At 40.9% G+C, this 19,367-nt stretch overlaps 1 long non-coding RNA gene across 1 annotated transcript in view; it reads right to left on the bottom strand.

Moving 5' to 3' along the window:
- LOC138771172 (uncharacterized) overlaps window positions 1-19,367 on the bottom strand; it is a 30,870-nt gene that overhangs the window by 4,550 nt on the left and 6,953 nt on the right. Inside the window, exon 2 of the long non-coding RNA XR_011359555.1 lies at window positions 1,284-1,395. This is a non-coding gene — a long non-coding RNA (uncharacterized lncRNA). The remainder of the gene's footprint in view (window positions 1-1,283; window positions 1,396-19,367) is intronic.

Below are 19,367 nucleotides of genomic sequence, written 5' to 3'. Positions count from 1 at the left end.
GAGGAATCAGTGTTATTCCACCAGGAAATGATACACATTTTTAGATAGTATATACAGGATAGTGCATTTATTTGCTCTTGTATAAAATGCAATTTGTAAATGAAGCATAAAGAATGGAACCAGAACTGGTGACCTTTCTTCCCAGCTGGAAAATTCCCTACTTTATAGCATTTTATTAGAGATATGGATCATTGGAAGATACCATTTGGCGATATCTGTCTACTCAGGTAGCACAACTAGATGTACTGTAAATCCAACCAACCAACCATAGACATGGTATGAAGCTCCTACAAGTTGGGGGTCTCCAACTGTTTTTGATAATACTGTCCTATTATGTAGCAAATGATCCATCGGGCTTCTCCAGGCAACTGTACTTTAGCTTGTATACCTAGGGACATACTGTAGCTAAAAGAAAAGGTAGTCCTGGCCTAAAGCCCCTCTTTTATAGTAGCACATGGATGGACCCCAATATAGACCCCATTATATTTATTTTACTGTGGCACGGGAGCTTTCCGTTAGGTCTCTGTCAGTACTATCAGAACATTACTGAATCTACTTTACCAGATCGACCCACTTTTCAGCTAAAGGACTACAATACATACCAACAGTCCCATTTTTCATTGGATTGTTCCACAATGCTGAGCTCAGTTGGGTCAGAGTTTAGAAAACATTTTATTTCAGTGGGCATTTGTCACAAAACTTAGAGATGATGGACCCACTAGGTTTCTACAGTGTGGTGTCTAAGCGATTGTGCGCTAACATTAAATTCCTGCAAGGGGTTGTGGACGGTCCCATAGGGAGTCTTCAGATCGCTGCCCTAGAGTAGACAGACTGGAGATACCAGTGCATAGTACCAAGATGGCAGGTAGAAAACATAGTCTGAAAATTCCTCATGTTTTAAATAAGATGTGAGATCTGGGATCAGACTACTGATTGTAGTCTGTAACCATGGAGTCTTCATAGATGCTGTATACACAATACTGTGCTGAAATAATACCAAAACTGGTTGGAAAAGTGGGCATATCCTTTAAAAATATATTAGAGAGTGACATAAAGTTCTGTTCCCAAGAACAGTACAGTACAGGCTTTTATACATGGCAGCCTATATTGTTCTTATTTCTCAGGCCAGTCCTAGGGAGATAAGATGTAAGAAAAATGAGCAAGAATATCATCATCATATTAAAGTATTTATAATTATGTAACTCCTTATTATATTCCTTTAGGCAACTCTTAATGTAGAGGTTCACTTTAATTACCAAATTTACCTGTTTCCTTTTACCTACCATGGATGTAGATTGCTTCTGGGTCCCTAAAGCGTACCCTTCGTTCAGACTTGCGTTGTGCACCCTCATCTCTTTTATCCGCTGTTCGTCTTCTTAGTATAGATGGAGGCATCTGTATGGATAGGAGTTAGTACAATCATGAGCATATAGTTTCCATATATGAAGACATTGATCATTGATCGCACAGACCAGCACTCCGCATCCTATGGCTCTTCAACAATTCTGAAACTAGAACTCCCATCATGCTCTGAGTAGAGGTCAGAAGCTTTGATAGGAGTTGTAGCAAGTGTTACATAAACAACATTGTAAATCTCATTAACATCAACAGAAGTTGTAATAACTGCAAATAAAAAAGCAAGATTGGCTATTTTCGTCTTTCCAACCACCTATGGTAGTCACAACCAGGCCATAAGGAGTCTTGGTGGATCTCCATTTTGAGATGGTGTGGGTCCTACAGGTGGGCTTTTATGTATCACTTGTTTTATGAATATGAAAAAAAAAGTCTTTAAAACCAACTGGTGCCATTAAGTACCTGATATTTAAATATTTTATCAAAAAATCTCAAGTCTTCCATTGGTTATAAGTCCTGCAGGAAGTGGTGTTCTTTCCAGTCTGGAGAACAGGAGAGGTTTTCTTGGGATGCTCTCAACAGGTTCGGACACAGACAGAAGTGTCAGTAGAGAGCACTGTGTCAAACTGGAAAAAATACACCATACAGGACATACAGCAACTGATAAGTACTGGAACACTTGTGTAAGCAGCCACCATGCTGCTTGTCTCTGGGACACACATGGCAGCATCCTTTGTTGTTGAATTCTGGTTAATGCCTGTGCATTTTCTTGAGTGAATTCTACCAGCAATAGTAAACTTGCTTTGACGGTGATTGACAGTCCTATCCTCCTGTCTAAGTTTTTGTCTGTCTGCTCCATACTTGCCTATACTTGCTTTCTACCCTGTGATTTGCTATCCTTATTTATTGGTTTCCTGAATTTGACTATGTGTTTGCCTTCTATCTTGGTCTGTATCTTTGTACTCTGTTATTATTGTGCTTGAAAAAGCACTATATTGTAATCCGTATTCTTCTTTCGTTTCTTCTTCTTCCAGCTATTTTTCTGCGCGTAATACAGCCCGAACCGCTTTGCGCACAGACTCCATTTAAACTTTGTTTCGAAGCCCTCAGAGGTGACAGGTGTGCTATCTATTTTTGGTTCCGATCTGATTTGCAGTTTTTAAGAAATTTACGTTTAAAGAACCCTAATTTCCCATAGAAAATAATGGCCCATTGGAAATATTGGCCACACTCTAAACACTAACAGCCAATCACAGCACATATGCAAATAGCTGAATTATAGCAGCCAATAGAAATTCTAAGGTCTTGTCAGTCAATGCCTCACAACATCCACACAGTCACATGTCCACTATTGGCCAATAGAAGATGTAGAAGATGGAAGGTCCGTAATAGAGATGAGCGAACCTGGTTCGGGTTCGAGTCCATCCGAACCAGAACGTTCGGCATTTGATTAGCGGTGGCTGCTGAAGTTGGATAAAGCCCTAAGGCTATGTGGAAAACATGGATATAGTCATTGGCTGTATCCATGTTTTCCAGACAACCTTAGAGCTTTATCCAAGTTCAGCAGCCACTGCTAATCAAATGCCGAACGATCGGGTTCGGATGGACTTGAACCCGAACCCGGCTCGCTCATCTCTAACCCTTAACAATTTTGTCTCACTGACATGAGTAAGATTGTCATGGTAACCGAGCAATGATATTTACCATTATAAGTAGCAGAGGTCAGTCAGTGATGTAGTAGAACCAATACCCACATGACGTACCAGAGGTCAGTAAATCAGCAAAGCAGAGGGGACAGTACCCAAGTCGCTCTTAAAAGGATGGTGCCCAAGTTGCTCTTAAAGGGATGGTACCCAAGACGCTCTTAAAGGGACTGTACCCAAGTTGCTCTTAAAGGGACGTTACCCAAGCCGCTCTTAAAGGAACGTTACCCAAGTCTCTCTTAAAGGGACGGTACCCAAGCCGCTCTTAAAGGGACAGCACCCAAGCCACTCTTAAAGGGACGGTACCCAAGTCCCTCTGAAAGGGACGGTACTCAAGTCGCTTTTAAAGGGACAGTACTCAAGTCGCTCTTAAAGGGACAGTACCCAAGTCGCACTTAAAGGGACGGTACCCAAGTTGCTCTTAACCTCTTAAGGACATAGGACGTATGCGTACGTCATATGTCCTCACTTGCACTTCAAAGCGGGGCCGCGCGGCGGCCCCGCTTTGAAGTGCGGCGATCCCGGGTGCCGCGAGTAGCCCGGGACTGCTGCTATTAGCGGGCACGGTCTGATCGCCGTGCCCGCTAATTAGCTAATCGGAGGCAGCTGTCAAAGTTGACAGCTGCCTCCGATTACCGAAGGCAACGTTTCCCTGGGGTCTAGTGGGGAAGATCGCTCCTCCGGGACCTTGTCCCGGAGGAGCGATCTCCGTGACTGATGCCGGCCGGGGACGCCTCCAAGATGGCGCCGTCCTCGGCTCGGCACTCGTTCGTTTTTGGCTGCAGCAGCCGAAAGCAAACGAGTGCCGATCTCATGGATCTCTGCAGCATATCTATGCTGCAGAGATCTCAATGAGAGATCCAAGTGTATATACTAGAAGTCCCCCAGGGGGGCTTCTAGTATATGTGTAAAAAAAAAAAAAAAAGTGTTGTTAATAGTAAAAAGCCCCCTCCCCTAATAAAAGTCTGAATCACCCCCCTTTTCCCAGGTTTTAAATAAAAGTAAACAAATAAATAAATAAATAAACATGTTTGCTATCGCCGCGTGCGTAATCGCCCAAACTATTATTTAATCACATTCCTGATCTCGTACGGTAAACGGCGTCAGCGCAAAAAAATCCCAAAGTGCAAAATTGCGCATTTTTGGTCGCATCAAATCCAGAAAAAATGTAATATAAAGCGATGAAAAAGTCGTATATGCGCAATCAAGGTACCGATAGAAAGATCACATCATGGCGCAAAAAATGACACCTCGCACAGCCCCATAGACCAAAGGATAAAAGTGCTATAAGCCTGGGAATGGAGCGATTTTAAGGCACTTATATTGGTTAACAACGGTTTGAATTTTTTACAGGCCATCAGATACAATATAAGTTATACATGTTATATATCGTTTTAATCGTAACGACTTGAGGAACATGCATAATAAGTCAGTTTTACCACAGGGCGAATGGCGTAAAAACACATTTCCCCCAAATAAAAGAAATGCGTTTTTTTTTTCAATTTCACCACACTTTGAATTTTTTTCTGGTTTCGCAGTGTACTTTATGCAAAGTACAATTAGTGAAGCAAAAAATAAGGGGTCATGTGGGTTTCTAGGTGGAAAAATGCAAGTGCTATGACCTTTTAAACACAAGGAGGAAAAACCGAAAACGTAAAAACGAAAATGGGCCATGTCCTTAAAGGGTTAAAGAGATGGTACCCAAGTTGCTCTTAAAGGGATGGTACCCAAGTCGCTCTTAAAGGGTCAGTACTTAAGCTTGTCTTCAAAGAATGGTACCTAAGTCTCTTTTAAAGTGACAATACTTAAGCAGCTCTTAAAGGGACAGTATTTAGGGCACTCAAAGCCTTGACACCAAAGTCACTCCCTAAGGGACTTGTACCAAAGTTGCTTTTAAAGAGACTGTACCAAAGTTGCTCTTAAAGGGACTGTACCAAGGTCTGTTCCTAAAGGGAGGGTATCAAGGGTTAAAGTGTCTCTTAAAGGGAAGTCACTGTTAAAAGGGCGCTCTTTTCAAGTACTATGTATTTCCCTGGAATGGCAAATCATGTTATAGATGTTAGTTATGTCATAGATGATGTCATCGGTGATGTTATCAGTGATGTCTATGATGATGTTGTCGATAAAGTTATCATTGTTGTCAATGATTGTCATCAGTGATGTCATTGATGATGTCATCACTATTTGATGATGTCATTTATGATGTAATCAATAATGTCATCAGTGATGTCAACGATGATGTTGTCAATAAAGTTATCATTGTTGTCAATGATTGGCATCAGTGGTGTCATCAATGATGTCATCGAAGATGTTGTCAAAGATGATGTCGAAGATTTCTTCAATTATGAAATTAGTGATGTCAACGATGATCTTGTTAATAAAGTTATCATTGTTGTCATCAGTAATGTCATTGATGATGTCATTGATGTCATTGATGATGTCATTGATGATGTCATCACTATTCGATGATGTCATCGATTATGTCATCGGTGATGTCAATAGGGATGTCAACGATGATGTAGTCGATAAAGTTATCATTGTTGTCAATGATTGTCATCAGTGATGTCATTGATGATGTCGTCGAAGACGTCATTGATAATGTCATCACTACTCGATGATGTCATCGATGATGTGAACGATGATGTTTTCGATAAAGGTATTGTTATCAATGATTGTCATCAGTGATGTCATTGATGATGTAATCAATGATATGAACAGTGATGTCAACGATGATGTTGTTGATAAAGTTATCATTGTTGTCAATGATTTTCATCAGTGCTGTCATTGATGATGTCATCGATTATGTCATTAGGGATATCAACGATGATGTTGATAAAGTTATCATTGTTGTTGATGATTGTCATCAGTGATGTCATTGATGATGTCATCAAAGATGTTGCTGATGATGTCATCACTATTCGATGATGTCATCGGTGATGTAATCACTGATGTCAACAATGATCTTGTTGATAAAGTTATCATGGTTGTCAATCATTGTCATCAGTGATGTCATTGATGATGTCATCTATAATGCCATTGATGATGTCATCACTATTCGATGATGTCATAGATTATGTCATTGGGGATGTCATTAGGGATGTCAACGATGATGTTGTCGATAAAGTTATTATTGTTGTCAATGACTGTCATCAGTGATGTCATTGATGATGTTATCAAAGACGTCATTGATAATGTCATCGATGATGTCATTACTACTTGATGATGTCATCGATGATGTAATCAGTGATGTCAATGATGATGCTGTCGATAAAGTAATTGTTGTCAATGATTGCCATCAGTGATGTCATTGATGATGTTATCGATGATGTCATCTAAGCTGTCATTGATGATGTCATCACTATTTGATGATGTCATCGATGATGTAATAAATCATGTCATTAGTGATGTCAACGATGATGTTGTCGATAAAGATCATTGTTAGCAATCATTGTCATCAGTGATGTCATTGATAATGTCGCTGATGATGCCATCGCTACTCGATAATGTCATCATTGATGGCAACGATGATGTTGTCGATAAAGTTATTGTTGTCAATGATTGTCATCAGTGATGTCATTGATGATGTAATCAAAAATATCATAAGTGATGTTAACAATTATGTTGTCGATGAAGTTATCATTGTTGTCAATGCTTGTCATCAGTGATGTCATTGATTATGTCCTCGATGATGTCATCACTATTTGATGATGTCATAAATGATGTACTGTATATATATATAAAACCAGTGGGCACCGCTATAGTTGAGGGAGTGCTAAACCAATGCATATAAGTAACACATAACCAAAGAAAACAAAAGCATATGCACAAAGAGGTAGCACATCACAAAAATTCTTTATTATAATATTACCACAAGTACAAAAATAATCACTAAATCAATTATGCAGGAGTATAGCAATGTGGGAGACAAACCCCAACAATTAAAATGTCCACATAAGTCCTGCCGGTGTGCCAGCAAGGACTGTTCAACCACACCGACCCTGGACTGTATACACAATATTAGACTATAACCAAGCTGCCTAAGCAGAATCCCTGTAACATATAACAACACCGCAATGGTATATATGTGAAATCAAACGGTAAAGATGATAACCATATCAGTCCTAAAGAGTATAGAAAACGGGTCAGGTGGGAAAGAGTTAACCCACGCGTTCCGCCGCCCAGCGGCTTCCTCAGGGATGTGGGTGGTAAAGTAAGGGGCATGCTATATATGTATCTAGAACATGTGAAAACAATTACAAACCTGATGAGATATCATATTATACCATGTGCAGGTGGATCCGGCGTCTAGCGGTAGCAGGCGCCATCTTGGAAAGGCTGCGCATGCGCAGTAAGCCCAAAGAAATAATCTCAAGAGGCTGAACTGTCAGGACTACAAAAACATGGCGACCGTGACTATAGATAAAGTAACAGCGCCATTTTGGAAGATTCGCGCATGCGCATATGTCATAAGGAAGTCTACCAGGATACATCACACATGTGCAATCTCGCATGTATAATGTACAAAATAAAACGGCACAAACAGAGAATTAGAGATGCACGAACTACAAAGAGATGGGCGATCACAAATAATAGATATAAAGAAACTATCCATATGCGGATTACCATAAGCCATTGTACAGGCAGCGATCAGTGAATAAGTAAGAGATGTTGTATAGGAGCTGCAGTATGATAGCTGCTAGTTCCAATAACAGGTTGCCGTAGATCATTTACATGATAATGATGTAGTGGGAAGTGCCGTTACAATAGCAACCTCCACTGCTTAACGAAAAATATTGTTATAAAATCGAGATCTATTACCATATTTGTTTGGGTGGGAAATACCATTACAGTAACATCCACTATTTAAATCTACTAATGAGTACAGTGAGGGACTAAAATTGCTAAATTATATCTAATATAATGCAGTATCATTATGAGTCCACATAATCACAACGGTTTAATTGTAATAATACATTATCATGTGACTATAGCAACGTTATAACATGCGGCCACCTATCAATAGCAATAAAACACTTGGCCACATATTCAATGAATAAAATTATCAAAATAGTGTGATACAAGGCCCCATAAGGATAATCTCATCATCATAGTAGTACCCAACGACGTCTAACAATATCATCAAGGTCAGGGTCAAATAACAGAGTATGGTCAGTGGATCTGATCAGTGAGTCTGTATAGATGTCATAGTATCAGACCTGATCAATAAATCCAAACAGTAGTGCCGAGCTAGATATATTAGTTCCCGAATTGGCGTATAAGGAGGCTTGAGCATGTTGAAACGAAGATAAGCAGTAATGTCCAATGGTAGTGAGGTAAAAATCTCAAATATGTTAAAAATAGATCAGATCACTGCCGCATAGAAAACGGTAGATGTAGATAGCGGCGGATAAACAGTAAATGGTCACGATTGGTATCAGGAGGCTCGAGCATATTGAAATAAAAATAAGCAGTAATATCCAATAGTAGTGAGTTAAAGAACTCGAACATGTTAAAAATAGATCAAATCACTGCCGCATGGAAAACGCTAGGTGTAGATAGCGGCGGATAAACAGTAAATAGTCACGGTTAGTAATAAGCTAATCACACTGGCACTCTATACAAAGTGTCAGGAAGCTCAGACATGTTGGAAGCTCAAAAGGCTCAGATATAATAGAACAAATGAATACCGCAGACACTGATATAGATAGCCACACATAGAGAACAAGTTAGAGTGGTAGTGAGCTATTGCTATATAGAAGTCAGAGAGCTCAAATATGTTAAAGGTTGAGCAGGCAACCACCGCATGGAAAGCGCTAGATATAAATAGCGACCGATGACACAGGACCGCGAACATTATGTGCTGCTCCTATATGTGGCCCAAAGTCCGAAATATGCTAGGAGACTACTTTAAAAGTATATACACTATAGCAGAATACTAATGAAAAAGTTACATTGAAACCGTGTATGAGTATCATCGGTTCCAATTAGTGACCAAGATGGTGCTATCTGTGATGTGTCCTAACCACCACAGGGGACATTAAAAGTTGTGTGAATATATTGAAAAAATATATGTAAATAATATTATTGTTGTGAAAAATGTTAATCATCTGGACTTGCATGGAGGAATGAATATGCAAAACAGAATCAAAGATTCTCAATATGCACATGTCTAAGGACAACCCCCCCCCCCCCCATACAATGTCCGGGAATAAAATATGTCCCCGGTAATAATACATATCAAAGAAGAATTACCATTAAACATACCCCCAAAAAGATATGACCTATATGCTAATGAAACACCATAATAGCCTATATACTGATATAATAACCTATATACTAATAAGTACATAATAACCTTTATACTAATAAATACTTAACCTATATACTAAAAAAAACCATAATAAAGTGCCTACAATAATGAAAGTGAATTTTAAACAAAACATATTTATATATATTATAAAGTATAGATTCTCCTGCACATGTACTAACAAAATTACTTAGTCATCTATAATCTGTGAGGTTATATTCCAAAGAGCGTCCAATAGTAATCCAGATTATAGTCCCAAAAGAGTCCAATGTTTATCTAGATCGGAGTCAGGGCCATGTCCCTTAAAGCAGAGGGGCATATAAGGAATATGAGGAATAATTATTTCTCCTTCAATATCCATCCGGGCAGCTGTTCTTGGCGCGTCTTACAGGTTGTCTGGATAAATATATTTACCGATCCCAATTTATCTCTGATATGAACAAAGAAGTTGCAAAAAGCTTGTAGAGCGGTGCATATAAGCAACACTGCCCTTGAAGGGAAAAAAAAGAAAAAAAATCGTCAATGAAAAAGTAAAAATAAGAAATAAAAATTAAAAAATTATGAATAATGCGCAAAAAATAACTAGATAAAATATATATCGAGATAAAAAGAGTAATCTCAAAAAAATAAGCTCAAAAAAAAAAAAATGAAAAAATAAAATAATAAAAAATAAGAAAATGAAAAAAAGAAAAAAGAAGAAAATGGAACCATATACATAGAAAGCCTGGAAAAATAGTGAGTGTTATGAAGTGTGATGATATTGTACAAGACACTCATGAATATGAATTGTGAGTTATAATGTGAATGTACAAAAATAGCCTGCTAGAGACCAACAATAATAATCATAATGTGTGTTAATGAATGAAACAAATAAAATAATACCTGCAAGACAAGATATATATAGATGTAATCATTTTTTGTAAAATCCAGAGAACAGTTGCTCTTCGTTCAGCCCTTGGGTGTTAAAGTATCCAATTCATAGATGTATCGTGACTCCATCCTAAGTAGAGGGGGGGACAATGTCACCTCCCCGAACATTATAGGGGATTCTTCCCAGCACGGCAACCCTAAGATCACTTGTATTACAGTTGTGTTTAGTAAGGAAATGTTCCGCCACTGAAGTAAGGGTCTTACCGTTCATCTTGTCCCGTCTAGCCAATGAAATTGTGGATAGATGTTTTTGTAGCCGCTTCTTCAAGGGTTGGGTGGTCTGTCCTACATAGGCCATCGGACACGAGCACAGCAACAGATAGACCACATTATAGGATTTGCAATTAGCATATCCCCGTAAGTCTATTCTCCGTCCATCCGATGGATTTACAAAATCATTCCTAGAAATCATAAAGGGGCACACGTTACACTCACCACAAGGATACGTACCCACAATTCCCTGGGGCCTTCTGCCCTTGTTTTTCTCAAAGTGACTCCTCACCAACTGATTTCTCAAATTCGGCGCCCTACGTGCAGTTATAGTGGGTCTATCCGAAATAAATTGTGTGATCCTATTGTCGCTTGCTAGAATATTCCAATTCTTTGGGAGTAGCTGCCTTACCTCGTTCCAGTTTTCATTATAGGTAGTGACCAGTCTGACAATTGGTGGATCCACTTTAGTTTTCGTTTGGAGCAATTCTGTCCTATCACTCCTCAGAGCACGTTGGTAAGCTTTGGATATCACTCTCTTCGGGTACCCCCGAGCCTTCAGTCTGTTGGTAAGATCTGCTGCAGCTGTCTTGAAATCTAAACTGGCCTATTGGAACTGCGGTTCGTGTTGAAAGGGGGTGGAAACTTGAATAGTATAGGAGGCTATTTGTAGCAGTAACTTTTCGATGTAAACTGTTACTGATTGAAGATCCCTCTTTTTTGAGGCAGAGATCCAAAAATTCGCCCGTTGTCCGCGATTTATTTGAGGTGAGGAAAATGTTTAGATTGTTCCTATTCAATTCCTCAAAAAATCTGTCACAGTCCTCCTCGGAACCCTGCCAGAAAAATACGACGTCGTCAATGTAGCGAAACCATTTGACAATGCGAGAAAAGTACCGGAATGGGTACACGTGCACAGCCTCCCACCAACCTAAAAAGAGGTTGGCGTAGGCAGGCGCACAACGTGCACCCATCGCGGTACCAGGCACTTGCCGATAAAACGTACCATTAAAGATTAAATAATTGATGATGGTATCGATGATGTCATCTAAGCTGTCATTGATGATGTCATCACTATTTGATGATGTGATTGATGATGTAATAAATGATGTCATTAGTGATGTCAACGATGATGTTGTCGATAAAGTTATCATTGTTGTCAATCATTGTCATCAGTGATGTCATTGATGATGTCATTGATGATGTCATCCCTACTCGATGATGTCATCAATGATGTCAACGATGATGTTGTCGATAAAGTTATTATTGTCAATGATTGTCATCAGTGATGTCATTGATGATGTAATCAAAAATATCATAAGTGATGTCAACGATGATGTTGTCGATGAAGTTATCATTGTTGTCAATGATTGTCATCAGTGATGTCATTGATGATGTCATCGAAGATGTCATTGATGATGTCCTCGATGATGTCATCACTATTTGATGATGTCATTAATGATGTAATCAATGATGTCATCAGTGATGTTGTCGATAAAGTTATCATTGTTGTCAATGATTGTCACCAGTGATGTCATTGATGATGTAATTGATGATGTCATCACTAATCAATGATGTCATTGATGATGTAAAATGATGTCATCAGTGATGTCAACGATGATGTCGATAAAGTTATCATTGTTGTCAATGATTGTCATCAGTGATGTCATCGATGATTTCATCGATGATGTCATCAATTATGTCATCAATGATGTCTTCAGTGATGTCATCAATACTCGATGATGTCATTGATGATGTAATCAATGATGTCAATGGTGATATTGTCGATAAAGTTATCATTGTTGTCAATGATTGTTATCAGTGATGTCGTCAATGATGTTTACGACTATACTATTAACCCCTTAAGGACAGAGCCAACTTGCATATTTGCACTTCCGTTTTTTTCCTCCTTGTGCTTAAAAGGCCATAGCACTTGCATTTTTTTCATCTAGAAACCCACATGAGCCCTTATTTTTTGCCCCACAATTTTACTTTGCAATGACAGGCTGAATTTTTTTATAAAGTACACTGCAAAACCCCCCAAAAATTCAATGTGTGGTGAAATTGAACCCCCCCCCCCCCCGCATTTTGTTTATTTGGGGGGTATGTGTTTTTGCGCCGCTCGCCCTGGGGTTAAACTGACTTGTTACTTATGTTCCTCAATTACAACGATATGTAACATGTATAAATTTTGTTTTATCTGATGGCTTGTAAAAAATTCAAACCATTGTTAACAAATATATGTTTCTTAAAATCGCTCCATTCCCAGGCTTATAGCGCTTTTATCCTTTGGTCTATGGGGCTGTGTGAGGTGTCATTTTTTGCGCCATGATGTGTTCTTTCTATCGGTACCTTGATTGCGCATATATGACCAAAAAATTTGCACTTTGTTTTTTTTTGCGCTTACGCCATTAACCGTGCAAGATCATGAATGTGAAAAATTAATAGTTCGGGCGATAACACACATGCGCCGATACCAAACATGTTTGTTTATTTATTTACTTTTTTACTTTTATTTATAACATGGGAAAAGGGGAGTGATTCAAACTTTTATTAGGGGAGGTTTTTTTTTTACTAATATTTACACTTTTTTTTAACTCTTACACATATACTAGAAGCCCACCCGGGGGACTTATAGTATATGCAATCTGATCTCTCATTGATCTATGCTGTATATAGTAATACAGCATAGATCAATAAGATAGGCACTCAATTGCTTTCGGCTGCTGCAGCCGACAGCATTTGAGTGTTGAGCCGGGATCAGCTCCATACGGCGCAGACCCCAGCCGGCAGCAGACACAGAGATCGCTCCTCCGGGACAACATCCCGGGGGGGCAATCTCCGCCACTATACCACCACCGATCGGGCTGCATAAGTAATCAGATGCAGCTGTCAACTTTGACAGCTGCATCTGATTACTTTATTAGTGGGCACAGCGATCGGACCGTGCCTAATAATAGCCGCGGTCCCGCGCTACATGCGGCACCCGGGACCATGGCGGTTCAGAGCGGGGTCGCCGCGCAGCCCCCCTCTGAACTCCCCGAGGCGGCCACAGGGCGTAAATATACGCCCTGTGTCTTTAAGTGGTTAATGATGTTATTATAGTGCTTTATAACGCACTATATTGTAATCTGTATTTTTCTTCTTCCAGCCATTCTTCTGCGATTAGTACAGCCCGAACCGGCTTGTGCACAGACTCCGTTCAAACTGCGTTTCGAAGCACTTGGCGGTGACAGGTGTGCTATCTATTTTTGGTTTCAAACGGATTTGTGGTTTTTAAAAAACTTACATTTAACGACCCTTAATTTCCCATAGAAAATAATGGCCCTTTGGAAATAATGGCCACACAGTAAATGCTATCAGCCAATCACAGCACATATGCAAATAGCTGAAATATAGCAGCCAATAGAAATTCTAAGGTCTTGTCAGTCAATGCCTCACAACATCCACACATTTACATGTCCACTATTGTCCAATAGAAGATGTAGAAGATGGAAGGTTAACGATTTTGTCTCACTGACATGAGTACAATTGTCATGGTAACCGAGCAATGATCTTTACCATTATAAGTAGCAGAGGTCAGACAGTGATGTAGTAGAGCCGATACCCACATGACGTAGCAGAGGTCAGTCAGTAAAGTAGCAAAGCAGAGGGGACAGTACCCAAGTCACTCTTAAAGGGACGGACCTAAGTCGCTCTTAAAGGGACGTTACCCAAGTCACTCTTAAAGGGACGTTACCCAATCACGGGCGATCTTTACTACTACTCCCATCATCTCCTTCTCTGCTAGCCGGAATCAGCTAGCTGAGAAGGAGATGATGGGAGCAGCGTGCGGTGAGCCCATCGCCCGGTGCGGTCCTGTGGTATGCCGGGCGCCTGGTGCTAACGCACCTTCCCTCCCTGCTGCCACCCAGCCTTTCCTGATTGCCACCCACCGTCCCTGCTGCCAACCAATCTCCCTCCCTGCTGCCACCCACCCTCTCCTGACTGCCACCCACCCTCTCTCCTGCCACCCTCTATCCTTCGTCCTGCCACCCACCCTCTCCTATTACACATAAAACACACACACTAACACTTTCACGTGTAAAAGCATAACACTTACACTTACACACCCCCTCTAAGGGTGCCTTTGCACACACCCGATCCGCAGCGGAGTGCATCCCTATGAGAATACATACACACAGCGGGATTCACATCCCGCTGCGTGTATGTAAGTTAACCCTCCGGCGACCGGAGCATACATCATCTCCTCCCCGCTCCGGCTTGCTTCGGGGGTTCTCGGCAGGACTTCTGGCTCAGCCAATCAGTGGCTGCGGCGGGGCAGCACACTGATTGGCTGTGCGGAATGAGCAGATGCCGGGATTCCCGAAGCAAGCCAGAGCGGAGAGGAGGTGAAGTATGCTCTGGCTGGCCGCCGGGGGGTTAACTTATATACATGCAGCGAGATGTATTCTCATAGGGATGCACCGACACTGGATGCACAGTGGATTTCGCTGCGAATCCACAGCGTGAAATCCACTGCGGATCCGGTGTATGTGAAGGCATCCTAAAGAAAAAAAAAAAAAAAAAGCCCACATACACCTGGATTGCCTCTGATGTTGAGACAAGTGAGGGAAAAGAGGAAGATCCCTCGTTCCTTCTGCCTTCCTTTTCTTCCTCATCATCATCATTTAGTGATGACAAGCCCCCAAGGCGCCGCCCCAGAACTAGGCCCCAGGAAGCCCCACAAGCCCCCTCAGGTGACTCCGCCCCGTACGAACCACAGATTCCTGAGTTCGTTGGGGTCACTTGTGGGGGGTTTCCAATGTTTTGGCAGCACGGGGGCTCTGCAAACCCTTTGTCCTCCATTCTGGCCAAATCCAGCTTCCAAAATCCAAATTGCACTCCTTACCTTTGGAGGCTTTCCGTGCGCTGACTTTGCACTTTGTGTCCACATGTGGGGTACTCCTGTAATCAGGGGAAATTGCTCTACATGATTAGTGGTTTATTTTTTCTTTTAACCCCTTGTGAACATGAAAAATTCAAAGTTACACCAAAGTTTTAGTGTAAAGAATTACATTTTTCATTTTCACGGCACATTGTTCCACATTTGTGCCTGTCACCAGTGGGGTCCATATGCCCACTATACTTCTTGTTACAATCTTTGAGGGGTGTAGTTTCCATAATGGGGTCACTTGTGGGGGGTTTACAATGTTTTGGCAGCACGGAGGCTCTGCGAATCCGACATGGCCTTCGTCCTCCATTCTGGCCAAATCTGGCTTCCAAAATCCAAATTGCGCTCCTTCCCTTTGGAGGCTTTCCATGCGCCGGCTTTGCACTTTGTGTCCACATGTGGGGTATTTTTGTACTCGGAGGAAATTTCTCTACAAGTTTTAATTTTTTTTTCCTTTTAACCCCTTGTCAACCTGAAATATTTAAGGCTAGACCAAGTTTTAGTGTAAAAAAATAAAATTTTTCAATTTCACGGCACATTGTGTCTGTCACTAGTGGGGTCCATGTGCTCATTATACCCCTTGTTACATTCCTCAAAGGGGTCTAGTTTCCTAAATGGTGTCCCTTTAGAGGTGTTTGTTAGGTTTTGGCACCCCAGAGCCTCTGTCAACCAGAAGTGGTACTTTGAAAATTGGGCAATTGTAAGGAGGCTTCAAAATTCACTAGGCGCTCCTTTGTATCTGAGGCTTGTGGTTACGTCAAATAGCGTAATAGGGCCACATATCATATATTTCTATAAACTGCAGACATGGGTGATAAAAATTGGGGTGCATTTCTCTGGAAATAGGTTTTCTATTAAGAGAGATATTGGATCACAATATAATTTCTGCAAAGAAAATTGAAATTTTCAATTTTCTAACACACTTGGCTTTTATTTCTGTGACTCACCTAAAGGGTTAAAAAACTTTCTGGAATTGATTTTGAACAGTGTGGGGGGTGCAGTTTCTGAAATGGGGGGCTTTGTGGGGCTTCATAATATAAAGCCCCCTTAAATCCACTTCAAACGTTAACTGGTCCCTTGAAAAATCAGATTTTGAAATTCTTGTGAAAATTTGGAAAAATGCTGCTAAATTTTGAAGCTTTCTATTGTCTTAAAAAATTGAAGGCAAGTTTAATAAATGCCGCCAACATAAAGTAGACATGTTGCTAATGCAATTTCATATCTAATTTATGTGGCATATCCATTGTCCTTACAAGCACAACATTTCAAAGTTAGAAAAATGCACTTTTTCTAAATTTTTCATGTTATTTTGGGGTTTTTCATAAAGATAGGCTGTAAGTATCGACTCAATTTTACTAGAAATATAAAGTTAAATATGTCACGAGAAAACAATCTCAGAATCAGCAGGATAGGTAAAAGCATCCCAAAGTTATTAATGGATAAAGTGACACATGTCATATTCCTGAAATTTGCTCCAGTCCTTAAGGGTTTAAAGGGACAGTACCTAAGTCGCTCTTAAAGGGACGGTACCCAAGTTGCTCTTAAAGGGACAGTAACCAAGTCGCTCTTAAAGGGTCAGTACTTAAGCTGGTCTTCAAAGGATGGTACCTAAGTCTCTTTTAAAGGGACAATACTTAAGTTACTCTTAAAGGGACTGTACCGAAGTTGCTCTTAAAGGGACTGTACCAAAATTGCTCTTAAAGGGACTGTACCAAAGTCGCTCTTAAAGGGAGGGTATCAAGGGTTAAAGTTTTTCTTAAAGGGAAGTCACTGTTAAAAGGGCGCTCTTTTGAAGCACTATGTATTTCTGGAAATGCAAATCTAGTTAAAAAATTTTTTTATTCTGGTTTGCCTCATTTACTTTGTTTAATGCCTAGTCACTTTGCACTAGTATCTGCCTCTCCTGGTTTGACCCCCGTCTGATCACCCGTCATTGTGTATATTTGTCCTTGTCTCGTATTTGTCTTGTATTTGTCTCGTGTCCTATTCCACCTATATTAGCTTAGTGGACCGTTCCAAGTTGTCCTGTGTCACCTCGAGGCAAGTAGGCAGTAACAGTGCGTGGGAGGCAGTGTCAGGGCTGCACTTCTCTGTGTGCGTCACCTGTGTGTTCCCTGACCTGTCCTGACAACTTGAGATTTTTTTTATCAAAGTAAATTAAAAATCTCAGGCACTTTCTGGCAACAGTTAGTTTAAAAGGTTTTTAATATCCAAATGAGAATATTCCATTAAAGGGCACTTTTGTAATAGTACCATAGTTTTACTAGCACTACCATGCAGCCATTGGCCGCCACATGTGGGCATGCTTTCATTAGCATCTGGCAGCTGCAACAGGGTACCATACCCTAAGAGTGGTATTAGACTAGTCGATGTCTGCCTGTTTTGAGTGTCAATCAACTGGATGCAGCCCTTCACTTTTACCATTCATCATCTGCACATTCCCTATTACACAGATCTGTTGCCGACAAGTTCTTATTTGCCGACAAATCAGAACTAAGCAAACACCTGGCCTATTGCACAGGGTAGTATTCGGCTACTCAGCTAATAATTACTCTGTGAAAAATGGCCCTTAAGCCTCTATTACACGGGCCGATCCAGGTGAGCAAGCCAGCACGAACTGTCAGGTCATTGCTCGCTTGCTCCTTGGACATCACTCGCTGCCGGTGATATCACACGTGCCGACAGGGAGTGGGTAAGTGCAGTGCGGGAAGCTACCGTTGGGGGTTCTGACCAGGTGACCGTTAAATCGCTTGGGCAGCCCATAGAAGATAGCAGCTCCTATTACACAGAGTGATGGCAGCAGATAGTTGCCAGGCTGATCCCTTGTGAAACAGCCTATTGAAAGACAATGATCAGCCAACATTGTGCATGTCAGCTGATCATTGTCTTCTATTACATGAAGCTGCCCGACAGGGGAGCTGCCCGTTGATCATTTAATCGTCCGAGCAGCCCTTAGAAGATAGTGGTGGTCTGCTGCCGCTGCTCCTATTATGTTGGGCTGTGGTGGCAGATCATTGCCAGGCTGATTACTTGTGTTTCAGTCTAATGAAAGACAAAGATCAGCCGACATCCGACAGCCAACATCGCACCAATCACATCGCATCGCATATATAATCGCATCTTTATCGTATCTATAATCGCTTCATAGAAGACAACAATGTCGGCTGAAACAGGCTGAAACACAAGCGATCAGCCTGGCAACGATCTGCTGCCATCGCCCGTGTAACAGGAGCGGCGGCAGCAGACCGCCGCTATCTTCTATGGGCTGCCCGGACTACTTAATGATCGCCCGGGCAGCCCCCTCCTCCCAATTATCGCTTTATGTATTTCTTGGAGGAATAACATAAAGTGTACACAAAAGGTGGGATTATTTCATGGGAATGCAAGCTCTAGCAGAACATTTAGCATCAGTTCCAGTACACCAGTCTTAAAGGGGTACTCCAGAAGAAAAGGGGGGATGCCACACAGGTGGCATCAGAGAGCATCATGTCAGACTGGAAAAAAATACACTACATTTTTCACAGTAACTTCTGCCTTTAATAACTAAAATGTATACTTTTAGCATGTAAAAACACACTAAGTGGCCCTAATAAGTCAATATAGATCTCCTTTAGGGCCATATCACTTTACAGCTGCCTTTACATAAACCTTTCTTTACCGCCAGACAGAACTTTTTCTTTGCCTTTTATTGTTCTCTAAAGATGCAATAAATATAATATTTGTTTTTAAATTGCTTAAAACTGGATGCTGGGGATTTGGAGCCATCACAATGCTAATATTCTGCTGTCAGCACAATTCCAGCTCTCATTTGGCGAGATGAAAAACGTGCATAAAAATAATTCATCCCAGAAAAGGTTCACTTTAAGGAGATTACCTTTGCTGGAGGACATTTGGTTTGGTTCAGTGCATTTTCTGCATATATTCACCTTTT

The sequence above is a fragment of the Dendropsophus ebraccatus genome, chromosome 13 (genome assembly GCF_027789765.1).
Source record: "Dendropsophus ebraccatus isolate aDenEbr1 chromosome 13, aDenEbr1.pat, whole genome shotgun sequence".
Lineage (NCBI taxonomy): Eukaryota > Metazoa > Chordata > Amphibia > Anura > Hylidae > Dendropsophus > Dendropsophus ebraccatus.
The sequence above is the reverse complement of the archived record's forward strand: the minus strand, read 5'-3'. Positions and strand labels throughout refer to the sequence as shown.